The sequence below is a fragment of the Gymnogyps californianus genome, chromosome 19 (assembly GCF_018139145.2).
Source record: "Gymnogyps californianus isolate 813 chromosome 19, ASM1813914v2, whole genome shotgun sequence".
Classification (NCBI taxonomy): domain Eukaryota; kingdom Metazoa; phylum Chordata; class Aves; order Accipitriformes; family Cathartidae; genus Gymnogyps; species Gymnogyps californianus.
The window spans coordinates 13,779,565-13,799,833 of record NC_059489.1 but is presented as its reverse complement, the minus strand read 5'-3'; the positions used below and the strand labels follow the sequence as shown (position 1 = coordinate 13,799,833).

The 20,269-nt window shown below is 43.5% G+C and overlaps 1 pseudogene; it reads right to left on the bottom strand.

Annotated features, from left to right (window-relative positions):
• Window positions 1–1,134: 1,134 nt before the first annotated feature.
• LOC127023885 (myosin heavy chain, skeletal muscle, adult-like) lies at window positions 1,135–19,663 on the bottom strand (annotated as a pseudogene).
• Between the last annotated feature and the right edge of the window lie 606 nt (window positions 19,664–20,269).

Below are 20,269 nucleotides of genomic sequence, written 5' to 3'. Positions count from 1 at the left end.
CAGTTTGGCATTATCATCTATGTTTTTTTCCTCCGTAAAGTGCTAGATTTTGTGATTTCATTAAAGTTGTAGCGTTCCCAGAATTATTCCCACTGGAGCCTTATCTTATGTGATTAAAACTTGTTCCTTTAGCTTTTTGTATTTATACATAACTCCACATTACTCCTTGGCACAAAAGCTTATTATAGTCTTATATTAATATTTCAGAACCGGAAAGCACTATACTGTACTGCAGCAGTGCCTAGCTTGTTCTGGTGGCTCTACATGTTACATTCATTGGGGTTTATTCCATAGTGAGTCCTCTTGATCACACTTACCTCTACCTATCTGTTCATCAATCTCCATTTCATTTACAACACGAGCATTCTGTCTTAATATTGGCTACTCTGTCTAACAGAGAAAGTAAGGAACTGCAATGTCTTCTTATCCAAATACATTATTTTTTTTGCTTTAGAACTGATTGTTAATAACTTCTTCCATAAATAAGCTCTGCCTGATCTTTAATTTTGCTGAATAAAAAGCCACTCTCTAGAGTTCGTGGCCTTCACCTGCCTCTTTCAAAGAAGGCAGCACCTCAGTCCCTGCATAAGTTACTCCATGAGGACTCAGAGACATCCAGATGCCTTTGGGGCCCAGATTTTTTTTAATGGGGCAACTTGCCTCTAAATCTAACTTGCCAAAGTGAGAATGGGACCAGCAAAGAGAGCCTCTGTGTACTGCACCCATTTAGAAAAAGGACTCCCCAAGGCAGAAACATTTTTGCTGTGCCAGGACAGACAAGGTACTCATCCTGCCTTTGTCCTGATCCTCTCTTGCCAGTATGGGAATTAAATTAGTATTATTCCCTACCCAGTAATGTAATAGGATACAGTGGAGAAATATTGGAGATGGGATAATTAAAGCTCTACTGCTATCCAAGGGTTAAAGTGAAATAAAATGTTTCATTTGAAAATGTCCCGAATTTATATAACTGCAGAATTGAATTGTAACAACCAAAAGCACTGCTTCTGCCGTATATGCAAAGGAATCTACGGTCTTTATTCTCTAGACATTGACATGGTGACAAAGACTCATTGCAGAAGAAAGTGACCGAGAGGTTCACATTTTGTGCAGCCCTCAGGTCACTTTGCTGCCTCACTCTTCCTCTTCTATCTTCTTGCCATGAAACTCCCGGCTTTTTGCTCGGAGCTTGTTGACCTGCGACTCTGCAATGTCAGCCCGCTCCTCGGCTTCCTCCAGCTCGTGCTGGATCTTGCGGAACTTGGAGAGGTTGACATTGGACAGCTCCTCCTGTGCGGGGAGAGGGAGTCGGTGGTGAGGAGCCCAGGGCAGGGGTTTCACTCCTCCTGCACCTCGGCCTTGCAGGGCTGCGGCTCTTCCCTTGGGGAAGGCACCAACTTCCATCCCCCACCCACCACTGCTTACACGTAAGCCTCACACAGACCTCCTCATCCTCCCTTATTCAGGACGCCACTGTGACAAGCCTCACCAGTACTGTGTCACTCTTGAGGAGCAATTTTGTCTCTTGGATTTGTCATTTGTGTACTTATTCTCCCACTACTTGCTGCCCAACTATCAGTGTGACTTACTAGGTTGAGAAGGACCCTGAAGCCTTCTGCTGTTGATTACTAGCAGAGATTCATGAACTTCTCAGTCAGTGGATGTGGCCCCTGGGTTTGTTTAGTCTGACCTGCTGTATAAAACAGGCTGCAGAACTTCCCTCCGTTCATCGCTGACTGCAGGGTGCCCAGAACTCAGCAAGGCCTCATGACACGATAGTAAAATGGCATGGCCAGGGCTGTTGTGTCTTGGGAGTTTCTTCCATGCCCCTTTCCTGGCATTCATACTCATCTCAATGAGCGTGCTGCCCCGATGGAAGGTGGCTCTTGCCCATTCTTCGAGCAGTACTTACAGCCTCCTCAGCTTGTCTCTTGTAGGATTTCACCTTCATTTGCAGCTTGTCCACCAGATCCTGCAGCCTGAGAATATTCTTCCGGTCTTCCTCAGACTAAAGCAGTCGGCAAACAGGAAAGAGAGTGAATTATTGGTTCAGCATCATGTGAGGATAACAGTTCCTCTAGGGAATGGTGTCTGCAAAATCTGACTTGCTTGCTGCCAGCCCAAGGAGGCCTCCTGCCTTACCTGGTAGGTCAGCTCCTTCACCCTCCTCTCGTACTTGCGCACACCCTTCACGGCTTCAGCGCTGCGCTTCTGCTCAGCATCAACCTCCCCTTCCAGCTCCCGCACCTGCAATGAGAAGCCCATCTTTGGAGCTTGCCTGGTGGTTACTTACATGACATGTTCACTCACGCACAAATACCAGCCCTACGCACTCTGGCCTCCAGCTTCTGGATTTGCTTCTTGCCTCCCTTCAGTGCCAACTGCTCGGCCTCATCCAGACGGTGCTGCAGGTCCTTCACCGTCTGGTCCAGGTTCTTCTTCATCCTCTCCAGGTGGGCACTGGTGTCCTGCTCCTTCTTCAGCTCTTCTGCCATCATAGCTGCCTGATGGGAGCAAAGGGACAAAGCCATTTTGGGGGCTGGAGACATTTTAGGGAGAAGGCACTTATCTTCAGCACTGAAAGGAGCCCCCGACTCACATCTGTGATGGCCTTCTTGGCCTTCTCTTCAGCATTGCGGGCTTCCTGGATCGTATCCTCCATTTCACCCTGAATTTGGGCAATGTCTGTTTCCAGCTTCTTCTTGGTGTTGATCAAACTGGTGTTCTGTTGAACACCAAAAAATATTGTCTAGTTACTTCCAAAACAGAACATTTATTTTAGAAATGTACTATTTAAATTTAAATTTATCATCTATATATCTAATATTAGCATCCTCCTTCAAATGATGCATCTTGTCAGGTCATACACGGCTAGATAGTGGAGAGTTCTTAAAATTTTAAGAAGCACTTAAGAAAGCTCCTGTTAATGCAATCTCACTCATTTAGCTATAATCCAATTCTTTATACAAGGGTAACGACTCTGATTCAGGTTAAGCTTTTTATTACAAGAAATGATTTAAGAATTTACACAGATGAAAAATCTGGAAAGGGAAAAAAAATGTGGCTCTTGAGATTTTGAATCTCATGAATCTAACCTGAGTGTGGAGGAGCTGAACTCTCTCACTTGCATCCATCAGTTCCTGCTCAGCCACTTTCCTCGACCGCTCCGTCTGCTCCAGGGCTGCCCGTAGCTCCTCAATTTCAGCCTGCAAGAGGTTTGCTCTGCGCTCCACCATGGCCACCTGCTCCTTCAGGTCCTCCTGTGTCCTGAGAGCATCGTCCAAGTGTATCTGGGTATCCTTTAAGAGAGGAAATAGAAATTATAAGGCGGCACAGCACTGTTGCACAATGGCAATTACCACCAGTCTAATAATTATTATGTCAGTATAATATATATATATTTATAGATATAATATATATTTATATGAAGAATTATTATGTCAGTATATGCACAGTATCTAAGAGTGTGAGCAGATCGATACATGGTATTGCACACTGTTTCAGGCTGAATGACAGCCCTGCCTAAATTTAAGGCTGTGCAAGGGGAAGGCGAGCCTGAATTCAAACTCCAGCTGACTGACACAAGTAACTTACAAGATGAAGGAAACTGGATCTTTGTCCCTGCTTGGGTCAGAAGAAAGAACCTTGCCCCATCCTCTGAAGTGCCGTTACATAACAGACACAATGCTCTGGGGTTGAAAAATGAAGAGCACATGAGTAACTGACAGGATCCACGAAAAGTCAGCCATGTAAAGCTGATCCAATCACCCACTCACATTAGAACCAGTGCCACCAGAAAAGCACATAAGGTATTAGTAACTGGAGATTCCTTACTGAGAGGCACCAAATCACCCATTTACCATCCAGACAATTTCTCTAGAGAAGTTTGCTGCCTACAAGGAGCTTGCATTTGTGATGTCAGAGAGGCTGCCAAGCCTGGTGAACCCTTCAGATTATCATCCGCTCCTACTATTCCATGTAGGCTTTAATGATATTGCAACAAGGCAGCTTATAACCATCAAAAGAGACTATATGTCCTTTGGAGCAATGTTAAAAGGATCTAGAGCACAGGTGGTGTTCTCCTCTATCCTCCCAATCAGAGGAAGGGGTTCAGGAAGGAGACGGAACATTGAACAGGTGAATGCCTGGCTGTCTAGCTGGTGCCATATTCAAGGTTTTGGCTTCTATGGTCATGGATCTACCTTTGAGAAGCTCAGTCTGTTGGCAGCTGATGGAATTCACCTGACCAAGTGGGGCAAGAGAGTCTTCACCAACAAGCTGGCCAGAGCTTTAAACTAGACTTAACAGGGGAAAGGGATGGAGTTTTGAGTAACAGAGAAGAGCCAGGGGCTGCTGATGTATCAGGAAACAACAGGGAAACATCTGCAAAATGCTCCAAAGGAATTAGGATTTGTCCTAAAAAGGTGATATGGTCAACAGCCCAACTGAAGTGTCTCTATACCAATGCACGTAGCATGGGTAACAAACAGGAAGATTTGGAAACCACTGTGCAGCTAGAAAGTTATGATCTAATTGCTGTCACTGAAACTTGGTGGGATGAATCACACGACTGGAGTGCTGCAATCAATGGCTATAAACTGTTCAGAAGGGACAGGCAAAGAAGGAGAGGCGGGCAGGTTGCCCTCTATGTAAAAAATGGATTGATTGCGCAGAGCTGTCTTTGAAAAACAGTGATGAGCCAGGTTGAGAACTTATGAGTAACAATCAGAGGCCAAGCCAAGAAAGGAAACCTTGTGGCTGGTGTTTACTACAGGCCACCTGACCAAGGGGAGCCTGTTGACAAAGTGTTATTACTTCAACTATGGGAAGCATCACGCTCGCAGGCTTATCCTGCTGGGGGATTTCAATCACCCTGACGTCTGCTGGAAAAGCAGCACAGCAAGCTGTAAGCAGTCCAGGAGACTCTTGGAGTGCACCAAGGACAATATCTTCATCCAGGGGATAGACAGCCCAACTGGAGGAGAAGCGTTACTGGACCTGTTGCCTACCAACACAGATGAACTAAATAGACATGTCAAAACTGGTGGCAGCCTGAGCTGCAGTGATCATGCCCTGGTGATATTCACAATCGTGAGGGATATGGGCCAGATGAAGAGTAAGGTCAAGACCCTGAATTTTAGGAGAGCAGAATTTCAGTTGTTTAAGGAATTACTGGGTGGGACCCCCTGGGAAACTGCCCTCAGGGATAAAGGAGCAGAAAAGAGTTCGCAGCTCTTTAAGAACATTTTTCTTAGAGTGCAAGAGCTGTCAATTCCCATGTGTAAGCAATCAGGCAAGGAAGGCAGGAGAACAGCATGGCTGAGTAAGGACCTCCTGGTCAAACTAAAGTGTAAGAAGGAAATGCATAGGCAGTGGAACCAAAGATATTTATCCCGGGAAGAATATAGGGATGCTGACCAGATGTGTAGGGGTAGGATCAGGAAAGCTAAGGCAAGGCACAGTTAGAGCTGAATTCCTGTTGTATTAAGCTTTGGTGTGGCCCCGCCTTGAGTATTGTGTGCAGTTCTGGGCCCCACAATTTAAAAAGGATGTTAAGGGACTCGAATGCATCCAGAGGAGGGCAACAAAGCTGGTGAAAGGGCTGGAAGTCATGTCCTCTGAGGAGCGGCTGAGGACACAGGGTTTGTCTAGTTTGGAGAGAAGGATGCTGAGGGGCGATCTCATTGGTCTCCACAGCTTCCTGAGGAGGGGAAAGTGAAGAGGGAGGTGCTGATCTCTTCTCTCTGGGATCCAGTGACAGGACGTTGTGGATGCCCCGTCATTGGAAGTGTTCAAGGTCAGGTTGGATGGGGCTTTGAGCAGTCTGATCTAGTAAGAGATGTCCTTGCCCACGGCAGAGGGGCTGGACTAGATGATCTTTGAAGGGCCCTTTCAACCCAAACCATTCTATGATTCAATGATTCTATGATATTAGACAAGCTAGACACCTATGTGCACATCCATAGCTTAACATACCTTGAGCACTGCCTGTGTGTTTCTCAGGTTCTTCTGTGCCTCTGCAGCCACGCGGTTGGCATGGCTCAGCTGGATCTCCATTTCATTCAGGTCTCCCTCCATCTTCTTCTTCAGCCGCAAGGCTTCATTCCTGCTCCTGATCTCAGCGTCCAGGCTGCTCTGCAAGGACTCCACGACTCGGAGGTGGTTTCTCTTCAGCTGGTCGATCTCCTCATCTTTCTCTGCTATCTTCCTGTCAATCTCAGACTTTACCTGGTTGAGCTCAAGCTGGAGGCGCAGGATCTTCCCCTCTTCATGTTCTAGGGAGGCCTGGACAAGTGGACACAAAAATTTGTAACATTGATAAAGCTACTGTTTGCTTTCTAGGTAATTACAGAATATTTCAGGAAATCTCAGCCTGCTGCACTCCCCGGCCAGGACAGAGTGCGAGCAAGCAGTTTTTAGCCATATTTCCCCATTGCTCATATTTTCAGGGCAGACACCAGTGATTATGGGCATGTACCTCAGCTTCCTCCAAGGCAGCCTGGATTTCAGATTTCTCCTGCTCAATCTGCTTCTTGACTTTCTCCAGCTCATGAATCGCCTTTCCTCCCTCGGCAATCTGCTCCGTGAGGTCGGCAATCTCCTCTGTGGGAACAAAGACCAACAGCATGGTCAGGCACAGAGCCGAATGGGAAGGGCCCTGCCCCACCAAGGTGACGGGCATCTTTGCCGACCTGCAGGCATAGACCCATGTGGAGCGGTGGGTAGTGGTGGATAGGGAGAAAGCCCAGCCAGGAGCAGAGGGCCAGGGACTTACGCTGCAAGTTCTTGTTCTCACGCTTCAGCGTTTCCAGGTGGTCCAAGGACTCCTCATAGGCATTCTTCATCTTGAACAGCTCCGTGCTGAGAGAGCGAGACTCCTTCTGGGAGGCTTCCAGCTCAGCCTGCGTTTCCTCATACTTCTGCTTCCATTCTGCCAGGATCTGAAGGGAAATGGGGCGTGAGTATGGATGTGGCAATCAGGAGGGGATGCTCTGCCCAGGAGCCCCAGGCCTGGAGCCCAAAAGACCTTGTCAAAGTTCTTCTGCTTCTTATCCAGAGCTGCGCAGGCAGCATTCGATCGCTCCACATCAATCATCAAGTCCTCCACTTCATTCTGCAGCCTCTGCTTTGTCTTTTCCAGGGAAGCACATTTGGCATTCACAGCCTCGACGTGTTCCTCTGCATCCTGCAGGCGCTGTGCCAGCTTCTTCCTGGGAGGTGGCAAGCACAGCTCATGGTTTGAGAGCAAAGTGGAGGCTGTGGTGTGTGGCTGATGGGCTTTTCACAACAGGACATTTTACCACTTCATCGAGTATGTATCCTATGCACAGACAGTGCAAGTCCTCTCCCAGCCAGTCATTATTTTCCCAGTTCTGATTCCCAGGCTTGAACAACCACTGTGCCTTCTCTGTCTACTGTCCACAGGTTTTCTGTATCATTCTCTGGGTCAGAGGAATATTTTCCTCTACATTTCCTAAACCAAACCCTTTGGAGGATATACTTTACCTCAGCACTTACCCTGCCCCAAAGCACAGCTTTAACTTTCTATGACAGTATTGCAGTTGTGTCTTCAAATTTCCCTTGTTACTCTACCCCTTTTTTTGCCTTCCCCACCGTCCCCACGTACTTGGCTTCCTCCAGCTCCTCTGTGCGCTGAATAGCGTCCGTCTCATATTTGGTTCTCCACTGGGCCACTTCACTGTTGGCCTTGGACAAGGCACGCTGCAGCTCCCCCTTGGCTTCCTGCTCCTCCTCATATTGTTCCCGGAGCAAGTCACAGTCATGGCGAGCAGACTGCAAGGCGTGGGCCAGGGCGTTCTTGGCCTGGGTATAGAGCAGGATTGGGTCAGGAATGGTAATATCCTCCGAAATCTCTTCCAATGCATTAATTTAACGCTGCAAACATGACTGCTGGGAGGGTGTAGGTGTTTGCAGTGAAGGACAGATGTAAGCCTGGAGGACAAAATCCACTAATCACACTCCCAGCAGAAATGAAAATCTTCTCCCAGTATGGCTCATGCCAAGCAGACCCTGTCCCCACTAGGCACAGTGAAGTTAAGAGTGTTTTCCGTGGCCAGCTGTAGGAAAAGTCATCACCTTTATCTCTTCCTCTAAGTGCCTCTTGAGTTCCTCAATCTGTTGGGTGAAAGCCTGCTTGCCTCTTGACAGCTGAGAAATCAGAGCATCTTTCTCCTCCACCTGGCGTGAATATTCACCTAGGAAAGCACGCAGAAAGGAAATGTTTTCCTTGTCATTCATGACCCAAACAAACTGGTTTAGGATACTCTCCCATTCCACAGCACAGAGGAGGCTCTCTCACCTGATTCTGTCTGCAGACGAGCTCTTTGAGTGCTGAGGTCATTGATCATGCGCTGATGCTCTTCTTCCTTTGTCTTAATGTCACTCAGCTGGTCTTCCAGTGTGCGACACATCTTCTCCAGATTTGCCTGTGGAGATCACAGCGAATGAAAGAAGATTAGTATCTGGACACCTCCTCATTCTGAACAGCACAATTCTCACCAGAAAAATGTGAACAGACGTGCAAGTTATATACTGCTTATTGGTGTTAGAAGGTTAGAAATACAGTTCCATACAGAGACAGAGAGTTATATTGTAACAGGACCATATTTCAAAAAGATATGTTTCAGCATTATTTGTTTTCGAGTTGTTTTCAGTATATTTTTCAATACCTTGGCTTTGGAGACAGACTCCATGTTACTGGCCAAGTCGTCAATCTCCATCTTCAGCTCACTCTTCTCCTTCTCCAGCTTCTGCTTCACTCGTTGCAGGTTGTCGATCTGCTCCCCAAGCTCAGCTGTGCTGTCCGCATGCTTCTTCCGCAGGGCGGCAGCCGTGGCTTCGTGCTGCAGCGTGGCCTCTTCGAGGTCACGGCGCATCTTCTGAAACTCTGCCTCGCGCTTCTTGTTCATATCGATCTGAGCTGCAGTAGCCCCGCCTGCTTCTTCCAGGCGCTCACTGATCTCCTCTAGCTCCCTCGAGAGGTCAGCCCGATGCTTCTCTGCTTTTGCCCGAGAGGCACGTTCAGCCTCAATTTCCTCCTCCAGTTCCTCAATACGAGCCTGGGGAACATTAGGCACCCTTCACACCCATGCCCTCCTCCTACCTGATGTCTTTCTGAAGGGCAGAAGGGAACCAATAGAGACTTACCTGCAGCTCCTTGATCTTCTTCTGTAACTGCATGCCCAGGGCTTGCTCATCCTCGATTTTGCTCTGGATCTGGCTGATTTCAAAGTCTTTCCTTTGGGCAGAGCAAACCGTGTTAGAGCTCAAAGAAAAAAGGCAAGTGCACCAGCCCAGCACTCACTCTGTGGCCCCACAGCCACACTTACTTCTTCAGTTTCTCATCCAGCTGCTGCTTATCATTCTCCAAATCCATTATGCTGTCATGGGCCAGCTTCAGGTCTCCTTCGAGTTTCCTCTTAGCTCTCTCAAGGTCCATGCGCAGTTTCTTCTCTTGCTCCAGGGACCCTTCCAGCTAAGCAGAACAAGACCATCAGGGCTCTGCCAGCCAGGTTGAACTCCATACCTGTCCTGTTCTTGCTGTCTGCCGGTGTGCTTACATCATCCACTTGCTGCTCCAGCTTGGTCTTAGCTTTGGTCAGCGTATTGACTTTGTCCTCTTCTGCCTGCAGGTCATCCAGTGTCTGCTGATGGGCCTCTTGGAGGGCTTTCTTCTCTTTTGTCAGCTTGGCGATGGTCTCGTCCAGGGCTGCCATCTCTTCTGTAAGGTTTTTCACCTACAAATATGAGCAAGTGTCAAAATTTGGTAGAAAACATGATCACTGGTGCAGTGATATTTTCACTTTGCAGTGTTTTGCGAGGTGTTGCATTTATTCTGTGGATGCTGAGACAAGGCCCAGCTCAAAAGTTTCCAAAGCCAACATGTCTTATGGTAGTAGGCTCTTACTCTGAGAGTCAGTGATGTCTTGGCCCTTTATTTGACTCCCCATGTGTCCTTGTACCTTGTTTTCGGTGGCATGTTTTTCCTTCTCAACCTTGGCCAGTGTTAACTCAAGGTCATCAATATCTTTCTTCAGCTCTGAACATTCATCCTCCAGTTTTCTCTTCTTGGCTGTCAGCTCAGCATTAATTTCTTCTTCATCCTCAGCCCTTTCAGTCACTTCCTTAATTTTGGCTTCCAACTGGATTTTGGTTTTGATGAGCTGGTCACATCTTTCCTCAGCATCAGCTAAAGCATCAGCTTCCTGGTGGGAAAATACAGGAAAGGTTATTTAATACTGAAGGAACATATGTGCATCAATAAGACCTTCGGGATTACTTTTTGGCAAAAGGTTACTGCGCAATTACATTCACATTATAAATTTAGAATAAGTTTTTAATCAGTTTTATTTTTTTCTGATCTTTTTCATCATCAGATACTGTGTCTAGCTCCATTATGTTTCACCTTGTTCATTTCAGGTATGTCAGTGGGTTACTTGGATTTAATCAATGTTTTCCTTTTCTCCTTTAGAAAGTGATTGTATTTTATAATGTACCATATTCAAATGTATGTGGAAATATTGAGAAATGTAAATAATTCCACCATTGAGAAAATATTTGAAACTCCCATTAGTAGATTTATACCCAGCCAATACAGTCAGTGGACACTAGAACAAGATAAATCTTTCCCTGAATGGACACTTCAACTCAAGTGTATTGTCTAAATGTTGTCTAAGTTTCTGAGAGGCCAAATGGCATTGGAGACAAACATACAAGGCTGGCATTTGTGTCATAGGATGTAATGGACATCTGCATCTTCTGGGAGCAGGAGTTACAGGAGCTCAGGTGAGATATGCCATAAGAAATGGCACTAGGCTCTTCATTTCGACAAGTGAATTAAGGCAGAGTAGTTGGTCAATTGAAACACTATCCCTACTCCACTAAATACAGTACAGTGACTATAATGAGGCTTTATGACATGAACTCACATGGAGACATGTACATGTAGGCATTAAGACTAAAAAGTCATTCTTTAGCTTAAACTCCACTTTGTAATAGTGAGACTGAGCGGGAAAGAATGTGGCCTCAATTTTACCTTTAGTTACATGGTATTCAACTTAAAATATTTTGTAAGGCAGTTTAGTGGGCAATTTGAGAGTTCTGTAGTACGAAAGAAGAGTTAGGTCTTATTTACTCATTTCCCCTATTAAAAAAATAAAATAATGTTACTCACAGCCTGCACTTGGAGTTGCAGATCATTTTTCTCCTGCACCAGTTTCACCATTTTCTCCTCCAGCTCCTTCCTCTTTGCCTCAGACTTTGCAAGTTCTTCCTTGGTTTTCTCAAACTCTTGTTTCATGTTGGCCATCTCCTTCTCAGATTCTGCACTCTTCAGCAAGGGCTTGATTTGAAGAACAGCTTCATCCAAGGCCAGTGTTTGACGTTCATGAATGCACGAACGTTGTACTGGATGCAGAAGATGGACTCCCTGAAGCATAATTAAAAGGTACATTGAATATTTTTGGTATGATGACTGCCAACACTTTCCCCCAAGTACAGTGACTTTAACTGAAGATGAGGAAAGTCTACCTTCTCTGCACCATTCTCTGGTACTCCACTCTCATCAGGAAGCCCCTGCACCTGGCCTGTGTGCGAGTGATGAGCTGTGCCAGCTTCTCATCCCTCATCTCCTCCAGCAGTCCCAGCAGCCCAGCTTTGAAGAACACCTTGAGAAAGGGAATGTTGCAGTACATCACTGTCAGGCAGAGCAAAGCACAGACGTGCAGTGAGTGAGTCAAGGAGGGTTTGTACCTTGGTGTGGCCAAATTTGTACTGGGTGTGGTCCACATCGATTGACCCAAGAAGCTTCTCAGAAGCCTTCTTGCTATCAATGAACTGGCCCTCTGGGATAGCACTGGCATTAAGCACCTTGTATCTGTGAAACGAGAAAGAGGAAGATAAGGGTATTTCTTCCCAACCAACACACACTAGCTACTAAACCCCACCAGCTCATGCATAGCTATTTTTGACAACAGAGCACAGCCTGAATGAACCTATATGAATGAACAAACGTTGCTTTAATGATGCTGAGAAGTGCAGTGCTTTTACCTCTGTTTGAAGTCAGCATAGAGGACTCTGCTGGGGAAACCTTTCCTGCAAATTCTGATGCCTTCCAGCACGCCATTACACCGCAGCTGGTGAAGTACCAGTTCATGCTCCATGGCACCTAGCAATTCATAGCATAAATGAATGCCACAGTTTCCAGTGCAGAGGGGAATGACTGTATCAGAGGAAGTTCTCTTTCTGCTTGAGCGTCTTACCAGGTGTTTTTGTTTCATTTGGGATGATGCAACGGACAAAATGGGGGTGAGTGCTCCGTAGATTGGTCATCAGCTTGTTTAGGTTCTCCTGTGGGACCATGTGTAGCAGCTTAGATTAAAAAAACTTACTTCTGTATATTCTGTATCTAGACGCCAAGGAACTAATATAATGAATCTTAGGAGGAAGAAGCTTTCAAAGTCAAGATTTAGATTTAATCAAACCTTCTATATACTTAAGTATTCTCATTAAAAGGAAGTTTAAAATTCTGCACCTTAGTCTGGAGGAAATAAAACACTACTGTATAAAAATTTTAACACAAGCCTTTAGAGGATTACTGTTTATATTACATCCCGGATTCTGAAAAATGTTTTTCACAAAGAATGTAAGTGAACTTCTAAAAGAAATTCAGAGGGTCAGCTGAAGACTGCTTGAAACAAATCCCAAATGTGAACGGATAATTACTAGGAAAAGGCAGTGAATAACTTCTGCTTACTTCATACTTATTATTGTTTCATCATAAAACCAAGGTCATGAGAAGAACAGCAGTTTAGATAGCTCAGATTTGAAACTATTTTCATGTCACTTGACAGAGAATGAAATTCATACTTTACCCGGAAAAGAGCCGAGACTGTCTGGAAAGAAGAACCTTTCTTCTTGCCACCCTTCTTTCCACCACCAGCGCCACCACCACTAGCCTCTTCAAAAACAAAGAGTTTTTTACTATTATCTTTTTTGTTGCATCTTTACATATCATAAAATTTGGGAAAAAAGGATTTTAGAAAACCAACCTGTTTCTGCTCCACCATAGGAGGCAAAAAGTAAAGCCAGTGTCTTCACAGATGATTTCTGGTACAACCCAATGACAGTTTCGTTCAAGGGATCCTTGTTCTTCTCCAGCCAGCCAGTGATGTTGTAGTCCACTGTGCCAGCATAGTGCACCAAGGAGAAGTGGGCCTCAGCCTTGCCTTTGGCAGGCTTGGGCTTCTGGAAGTTGCTGGACTTGCCCAGATGCTGGTCATAGAGCTTGTTCTTGAAAGAGGTGTCTGTTGCCTTGGGGAACATGCACTCCTCTTCCAGGATGGAGAAGATGCCCATGGGCTGGAAGATAGTACAATAAAGAAGATAAAATGCCTGTAGAATAATATGATCACGACTTGGTCTTAAAGGGAATATAGTAAAAGACAGGAAGCTGAGAAACAAACCAATACCCTTGCCATGAAGAAAATTTCTTTCTAAAAATTGAGTTTAAAAGGTTCACCTACTTGACTCACACTTTGGCACAGTGATTCAGGAATGTTTTTTATGCCAAAAACCATGTTAAAAAATCACGAGGAGAAAGACTATATTTAAAAATATCTTTCACAACTGTGTCCATTGTAAATTTACTTCAGGTTTTGTACTTTTAATCAACTCCGGAAATTATACAGAACTACAAGAAATCTCTTTCAGTTTCTTGCACTCAGAGATCAGGCACTGACTGTATTGGCCTGTACTTACTTTGCTATGAACCATCTAGAAAAAATGTATTTTCCAGATAACTTTATTCCAGAACCTTAAGAAAATATTTTTATTTTACTTTGGGAGCTGCTCTGTGTTTTTGAAAAAAATATCCTTTAATCAAGCAAGTGGAGATACCTTCCACACAGAGAAGGTATGTGAGGAATGACTTCCATAGTTATCTGTGGACTTTGTAATATCTCTAATACATAATAAGCAACAGTTCAGACCAAGAGATATTTCAACAACTAAAACTGAATGCATGAAACTAACCATAGAAGAGACCTTTTTTTTGAATAACATTTAACCATTTTCAGTTTAAAATAATGAGTTCCTGAAAATACAAGACATTTTGAATTAAAAATTTACCTTCTCAATGAGCTCAATGCAGGCAGCCAGGTCCATCCCAAAGTCAATGAATGTCCATTCAATTCCCTCCTTCTTGTACTCCTCCTGCTCCAGCACGAACATGTGGTGGTTGAAGAACTGTTGCAGCTTCTCATTGGTGAAGTTGATGCACAGCTGCTCCAGGCTGTTGAACTGCTCAGTGGAAAAAAACCCAAGAACCACCCATTGTCAACATGCACAGTTCTTGATCATTCTCAACCCTTTATAAATCTCCCCAGTTAAAACACAACTGTATTATCAGGACTGCACCATAGCAGGACCTATATGCAGGTCCCCAAAGAAATACCTACATAATGAAAATGGAAATTTTTCCAGAGCAGATAGTCCTAGTGAATCTCCTAAAATTCATAAAGTACTTTGGCATTTTTTTGTTCAGGTGAAAAGATGAGTGTATGCCCTGGTCTCCAATTTTTAAACACTTGATATCTCTGATTAAACACTTATCTATTCACTCCTTGGTCCTTTAAACAATTTACATGTCTTTAACCTGTTATATGTTTGTCAATGGGTCTCCAAATCCTAGTTCTGCTCTAGAAGCTCTTATATAAAATTATTGTAATTACGTTGGGGTTTTTTTTAATCATTAATATTAAGCTCAAACTGTTAAAATATTACAACATATAAAATTCTATTATTTGCTACTTCTACACAAACAACATAACTCTGTTCTTGTACTGATGAAGCTTCTGAGGATTTTGCTCTGTCCTACAAAAGAAAATGAAGGATTTTTTTCCAGAAAATTGCAAATTACTAACATGTTAAAACTTCAGAACAATATTACTTGGGAGTTCTCTGATATAGCAATCATCTCCTCCTGCAAAAGCAGTTCTCAAACCTGGAATCCTTACATCAAAGATCTCGAAGCCAGCAATGTCCAGGACACCAATGAAGTACTGTCTGGGCTGCTTGGTATCCAGCTGTTGGTTGATGCGAATAACCATCCACAGGAACATCTTCTCATAGACAGCCTTTGCCAGAGCACCTACTGAATTGTTCACCTAAAACAAAGAAGAATGGAGCAGAAGAAAAACAATATCCAAAGCAAATAATAAGTGATACCAACCAGAGGTTCCCAGTCACCAGGTGGTTGTTACCTGCTGCACAGTTTGACCCTTGGTCACATATTCATTCCCAACCTTGACTCGAGGGTAGCAGAGGGCCTTGAGAAGGTCTGCTGAGTTCAGACCCATCAAGTAGGCAGCCTTGTCAGCAACTAAGTAGAAGGACAAGAAGACAGAAAAATTAAGACTAACAAGACATGCAGCATTTTGAGTGATGAACCCTTTCCAAAGCAACTGCAATACTGAATGTCCTTGTGATCAAATTCTGCTTACTGGATCTCAGAGGAAGCACGACAGTCATTAAAACAAAAATCATCTTTGTTTTGAAAGCTTTTCAGAGCAGTACTCCTAAATGTTATTTGTGTCTTTAAAAATCCTCACAGAAGCATCTAGAAACAATGTATTTGTTAAAAATTCATCCTGAAAGCTGAAGTTCATCACTTCAGTCCAGAGCTAATTGGTATCTATAAGCGAGGCAACAAAACACCAAAGTGTTAGCAAGTTGGCCACCTGAGCGTAATCCAAAACATACACTTAGGTACTTGGGCTACCTGTATTCTTTGGCAGCAGCTATAACCCTAAAGGGGAATGCATTCCAAAATTAGAGGTAACAATTAAGAAGTGTCCCTTTCTGGAGACTTATTGTTATAGTCATAGCAGAATGGCAGGCATTCAATCAGGATCAAAACCTAAAAATTCAGTCCTGAAGCTGGCCATCCGAGAGCATTCTTTGGAAGAAGTAGACAGAGCTTAGTAATTTTAAACCATGTATGTATTATATAACATTTAAGTGATTAAGTAGTCAGCTGAGAAGTAGAAATCTAAGTCAGTTCTCCCCTAGCATAGTGTACCTATTCTTCACTTAGACTGATGTTCAAATAATACTATTAGTAGTAGTGACAGTTATGGGTTTGAACCTCCAAAGGAGAAGAAAGAAACTGAAGGAAAGTTCCCTTTTACCTGGGCAAAACTCCTAAATAACATGTGATTTATGAAGGAGAAGTTCTAATACTGAATTTAATGCCTCCATTTTCTTTAAAAAAGCAACCAGAAATATATTTTCTGAAAAATCTTTCTCTTCTCAGTGCGTCTTTAACATAACCACACTGAACAGGCTGTGCTATCCAGAACTGTGGTAGCCCAAGAGAGAATTATGGACACATATGCAATTTTCACTTCAAATAAAGATTAGGTAGTAATCGAAAAAAGAGTATATTTTGGATGGCAGTTTCATACCTATATACTAGCTCACCTAAACACTTTTTTACACATTTCCACTGTTCTCTTTCTCCATCTTCCAAAGACTGAATTATTATTGCTACTTCTATTTCTAACAGGTCAACCACAGACTTGGCTAATACCTTCTGTACCATCTGGCTCTGCCTGCTCCTCTCGTTGTTTCTGCTTGAACTTCAGGTTGCCATAGTGCATGACAGCTCCTGTGAGCTTGTAAATGGCTGTTTTTTCATCAGCAGTGAAGCCCAGGATGTCAATGGCACTCTACAATAGGAACAATAAAATAAAAGCTTTGTCTGGGAGAGATGACAATAGGTACAACATTTTTAATTGTTACTTACATCTGTAGCCATCAGCTCCTCCTGGTCATTAATGCTGGCAACAGTGATCTCACCTTGACTCACAAAGTGATAGTCATATGGGTTGGTGGTAATGAGGAGCATGTCTGTAAAGAGGAATAGGACATATCTGGGCATAAGAATGAAGATAAATGTTCAACACGTTCAGATTCCATCAAACAATACTTCCTACCAATTAGCTCTGGCTTCTTGTTGGACATGATCTGATAGAATATGTGGTAACTTCTTTCTGCCTTGAGCTGGAAAGTGACTCTGGACTTCTCCAGCAGATCTGGAGGGAAAATCTAATTAGAAACAAGAAGAAGCAGCAAAAAAAGAAAGTAGGGAGAAGATGGGAAGAAAAACAGGGAAGGCAGGATAGACGGTGGGGTGAAAAGGTGTCGTAGGAATAGATGGGTGAATGGATGGATTGTGAAGAGTTCAGGAAAGTGTCTTACATGTTTCAATATCGGCAGAAGCTAGTTTTCCTGTGGCACCGAAGTGAATTCTGATGAATTTGCCCTTTAAAGGAATAAAAGTGTCTTAAGATTTACATCATAAAAATATATCTGAAATGAAGAGTTTTGCCATTTACTCCACTGGACACAAGATTTCTACTTAGAGACATTTTCTTAAGAATCAGCTATATTTCCACCATTGACATAAAGTCGTCTTTTATATTTTTGACCATGAAAACAATCAACAGTGGCACAGCTGTATATTTCATGTATGCTGAAGGTACAAATGGGAAGGAATGGGTGGATTTCTTTAGCCAAACTCTTCTATCCTGCATACAGAAAGCAGTCATCTTAATGATATGGAAACAGGCATTTAACTAGTTTAGATGCTTAAATCTGTCTTGCTATTAAATAAGCCATTTCACTTCTGACTAATTAAATTTGACATAAAGCAAACATATTATTCAAGTAGAAACACTCTCTCCCCCCACCCCCTCTGTCTCTTTCTCTCTTTCTCTCTCTCTCTCTCCTTTCATTCTTTTTCTTTCTTTATCTCTCTCTTTCTTTGTCTCTCTCTTTCTCTCTCTTTCCCATCTTTCCTAACCTCCCTCCCTTTCTTCCTGGCGTTGTGTCTGTCTTTTAGCAAATGAACAGAAATATAAGTAAAAATAAACAAAACTATTGTTTAACACTGCAATACATTATAGGAGAAAAAGCATTTGATCTGTTATTTTAATTTGCTTCTCAATGCAAAGCAGAATTGATTTTTTTCATAGAATCACTGTTTTTGAAATCTGGAGAATTACCTTTAGGATAAGTCGTAAAGTCATGATAAGAAAATTCAGTCTTACTCTTGAAAACACGATGGCTGAACAACAGAAAAGAATGACTGCCATACAATCCTGTTTACTATTTTTCAGGAGTCATTTGGTTAAGCAACTTACAAAGCGTGAGGAATTGTCGTTCCTCACTGTCTTGGCGTTTCCAAAGGCCTCCAGCAGTGGATTGGCGCTGATTATTTGATCCTCAAGCGTTCCCTGCAGGACAATAGTTATTGCTGGTTATCCTTTCCAAAAATCATACCAGGAACAGAGGAAAGCATTGATTCAAGCTAGTATCTATTAATTTACCTGCATTTTGCCCGACTGCTCCTCCTTCTTCTTATCCCCACTAGCTGCAATTGTTGCAAAGTACTGGATGACACGCTTTGTGTTCACAGTCTTCCCTGCACCCGATTCTCCGCTGTCAAACCAAAGAGAGAAGCAGAGAGCGTGTGGTCAGGCAGGAGGTCCCCTGGCACTGGGCAGCCCCACAGGGACCCAAGCAGGGGGTGTACATACGTGATCAGGATCGACTGGTTCTCGCGATCTGTGGAAGAAGCAGAAATACAGTACTTAAAACTCAATGAACAACACAGAAAGAATGAAACGTAGCCAGGCATGTTTAATGTTTTCAACTCCATGCAGTCAGCTTGACTTAAAACAAACAAACCAACCTCCACAACACCTCACTGAGTGCAGGGGTGTCATTTATTTAAGATAATAGAAACAATGGTGTGAAGATAGTAAAACACACGATAGTATGTATGCATCAGAACCACAAAAGCTTTGAAAAAGTATAGTCGTATTACTGAGACAGAGTATCCCTTCAGAGAATTTCATGGTACAATCCCTCTGAGATAGATAGAGCCACTCACCAGTTAGCATGAACTGATAGGCGTTGTCAGAGATGGAGAAGATGTGTGGAGGGGCCTCCTGGCGCTTCTTGCCTCGGTAGGCCAACACCACCTCCGGGTTGTACACCGGCAGCCACTTGTAGGGGTTGACAGTGACACAGAAGAGACCCGAGTAGGTCTGCGAGGAAGGGAGAGAGCACATTGGCTTCCACTTAGCCTGGCAGAGCAGTTCCTCCTAGCTACCCAAAGGAAGACTGCTGCTGGTACTTACGTAGATCATCCAGGCTGCATAACGCTCTTTGAGGTTGTACAGCACAGCGGGTTCGTGGAGGTGGGTCATCATGGCCATGTCCTCGATTTTATCATACTTGGGAGGGTTCATGGAGAAGATTTGATCGTCCTTCACGGTCAGGGTCTGTCAGAGGAAGAAGGAGATGCATGTATGTCAGCTAAGAGCTGAGAGTGGGAATCAAATGGTGACCTTCAGCCTTGTTTCCTACTTACCTCTCCAGCTTCAGTCTTGACAGTGACCTTCCCTGATTCTTTGCTCTGGATTGTCCCTTTCACAAAGGATTCCTTAGGATGCACCACAAAGACGGATGTCTTGGCATCAAAAGGCTTGTTCTGGGCCTCGATTCTCTCTTTTTCTGACTTTCGGAGATAGGGAGCTGCCTCCCCAAAGATGGCCATCTCAGAGTCTGATGACATGGCTGCACTTTATGGAGGGGCTCGTCAGTAGAGATCACTGTGGAAGAGCAGATATATTGCTCAAATGTGTCAAAAAGTAACCACTTGTTAGTAGGAGAAAAGATGGGAAAAGAAAGATACTATATTAATACTATTTATAGGGTTTTTTGGAAGTAGTTGTATATTTTTGCATTGGTGTGATCCAATATTTATGGAAAATGTGAAAATGATATTTTGGGAGATCGTTTGGCTTAGGGTCCACTGTACTGAAATCGCATTTGAAATAATCCATAGTCACTTAGTAGACAAGTATTTAGTCACTGTACTGTGTAGTTAAGAACCTCAAAATTCCTTTCAGCTGCTATACACTCTTTTAAAATTCACTTGAAATTATTATAATGCAGTTTCTTCCCAAGTGATACTAATTCATAAAGCTCAGAAGGGTCATACATCACTGTCTTGAGTGGCATACAGACAACCTGAGCATCTTGATGGCTCAGTTTCAGTCTCTAAAATATTTGTGTCATTGTATTAATGATAGAATTATTTGCTAATTTTAGGGAGTTCTTGAATCTAGGCATAAAAGGCTACAATGCCTGTCAAAAGAAGAGTACTGCTGTTCCAAAA